This window comes from Aulostomus chinensis, chromosome 1 (assembly GCF_037954235.1).
Source record: "Aulostomus chinensis isolate RoL2024-O1b breed Wild chromosome 1, RoL_Achi_v1.0, whole genome shotgun sequence".
In the NCBI taxonomy this organism is placed as follows: Eukaryota; Metazoa; Chordata; class Actinopteri; order Syngnathiformes; family Aulostomidae; genus Aulostomus; species Aulostomus chinensis.
In genome coordinates, this window is record NC_141320.1 from 31,780,544 (window position 1) to 31,783,130 (window position 2,587).

The following is a 2,587-nucleotide window of genomic DNA, read 5'->3' on the forward strand; positions in this document are numbered from 1 at the left end:
CTTCTCAGATATCAACAAATGAAGCTGGTTGAACAGACGGCAATCATCATCACTCAGAGACATCACCTGGAGAGGAAGACTGCTCCGAGTTCTGACAATGACAGTGAAGAGGCAAGGAGAGCTGGACAACCACAGACAGTGAAACATTCGGAACATCATGTTGATACACGTGTGTGTGTGTGTGTGTGTGTGTGTGTGTGTGTGTGTGTGTGTGTGTCAGAATCGGAATCAGAATCTTTTATTTTCGTTGTACGGGGGGGGGGGGGGGTACAGTGACAATAGTTAGAGCGCTCTTCCAGAGCCACCGTGCACCACAGATTGCAGATACAAAGAAAAGATAGAAAAGATAAAAGCAAGATAAAAGACACTGTTAGAACAGAAAGATCCATAAACCCACCAACCAGAGGTGTGTCTGGTACAGATGTGGAATTATTGGCTCACACAATGTTGAGGACACTGGAAGAAGACAAACAAAAAAGGCTGGTGTGATCCAGACCTTCATCAAAAATGGTCCTGGAGAACTGTTCAATGTGTCAGGACTTCTGTCCATTGTCTTCTGCTTATCCTGTTCAGGGTCATGGAGGGGGTGGAGCCTATCCCAGCAGCTTTTGGGCGACAGGCCGTGTTCACCCTGGACAGGTCACCAGTCCATCACAGGGCCAACACATCTACAGACAAACATTCCAAGCCAGACTCAGGAGGATCTCTCCACCCTACAGACTGTAAAGGAACCATCAAAGATGGCAGTTGGAGTTCTGTGGATCTGTGCTGGATTCCTCGTCCTCACGGACCAGAAGTCTGTCTGAAATACTGCACTGATTGATGATCTTTTCATGAATCTGGAAAAGCTTCTAAAATGAAAGGAAAACAATCCTATCTTCTTCATGTCTCAAGCCAAATCAAACCAAGAGTTCTTTGATCATATTTTTTTAACCGGACGTCTGGTTTGACTGGTTGGTTGTTGAAAGAGAGCAGGACAGGACAGACAGCAGAAGACAAATATAGAGAAGGAAAGACAAAAGACAGAGAGAAAGGAGGGAGAGAATGACAAAAAGATGGGAACAAGATGAGGGTGAAAGACAAGCAGAGAGAAAGACAGAGGGACAGGGGGATGAAAGACAGACACGCAACCAACAACAGCAGCAGCAATAATAGTAAACTAGCTGCCAATGATAACGTCTCCTGGTCGCTGAAGCAATCAACTTCATAATAGGAGGATTGAAGAGCCAGGAAATAAAATATTAGCACAATACTGATGTGAATGTTCGTGCAATACTGAGAACACTGATATGTAGACGACTCGTCGGGGCGGCACGGTGGTGCAAGAAGACAAACAAAAAAGGCTGGTGTGATCCAGACATCCATCAAAAATGGTCCTGGAGAACTGTTCAATGTGTCAGGACTTCAGAAGCTCCAATCCTCTCTAAGGTCCAGTGAGAGTGGAAGAGATTATAAATGAGAGAAGCAGGGCCCTCACTCAGAACTGAACCAGCTCAGTTGGGAGAGCCTTAGACTGAAGATCTAAAGGTCCCTGGTCCGATCCCAGGTTTCAGCAGAGGAGCAGCATTGACTTTACTTTCCAGTGGAGGAACTGCAGACATGAAGGAAACTAACATCTTGTCCTGTGCATTCTTGTGACATTCAGGACATTTTTGGAGCCTCTTGTTGGATTTTGCCACAGAGAATCAGAGCCAATCAAAAGCATGGTGGACTTTAACATGGAGGACTGAACAAGTCAAGAAAGCATCAGTTTGACCTTCACAGGTGTTTCTGTTCCTGTCTCAATGCTGTAGAAAGAGCCTGAGTAGCTCAGACGGTAGAGCATCAGACTTTTAATCTGAGGGTCCAGGGTTCAAGTCCCTGTTCAGGTGCTGTGGAGGTTCCAGTGTTTGACAACATGGTACTGGATGAAGTTTAGTGTTGAACAAACTGTCATCATCAAAAGTAGAAGTGTTCTTGTCTTGCCACTGTGAGACTGTCGCTAGAAAACTGACCAACAGTAATAAACAATAATTTCATGTGGCATGCAATTAACAAAACACCTACACTGATGGTCGGGGGGGGGGGGTGGAGCCTATCCCAGCATCTACGGGCCAGAGGCGGGGTTCACCCTGGACAGGTCACCAGTCCATCACAGGGTCAGCACACAGAGACGAACAACCATTTATACCTACGGTCAATTTAGAGTGTCCAATCAGCCTCGTCCCCAATTACATGTCTTTGGACGGTGGGAAGGAGCCGGAGTACCAGAGAGAACCCACGCATTCATGGGGAGAACATGCAGGCTCTACACAGAAAGATTCCCCACCCGAGCCTGGACTCAAACCAGAACCTTCTTGCTGTGAGGCCACAGTGCTCACCACTGCACCATCATGCAGCCATGCTCTCTTCTACTTTCCTCAATTGTGTTTCTTTCATGTCCTCCTGAGATCAAAGACAGAATTCTAGCTACTGTCAAAGCCCTGATGACATCATCAGGAATTCTGACTTTGATCTGGAGACTCTTGCTTTAATCTGAATTTGATCTGACTAATGTTTTAGTTTAGGTTGCATGACACCGACCACCTCATTTCTCCTGATGGACTGG

The 2,587-nt window shown here is 46.2% G+C and overlaps 1 non-coding gene across 1 annotated transcript; it reads left to right on the plus strand.

Moving 5' to 3' along the window:
- The first annotated feature begins 1,798 nt into the window (after nucleotides 1-1,798).
- Nucleotides 1,799-1,871, plus strand: trnak-uuu (transfer RNA lysine (anticodon UUU)). The gene has a single exon. It is a non-coding gene; the product is annotated as a tRNA-Lys (tRNA).
- The last annotated feature ends 716 nt before the right edge of the window (nucleotides 1,872-2,587 follow it).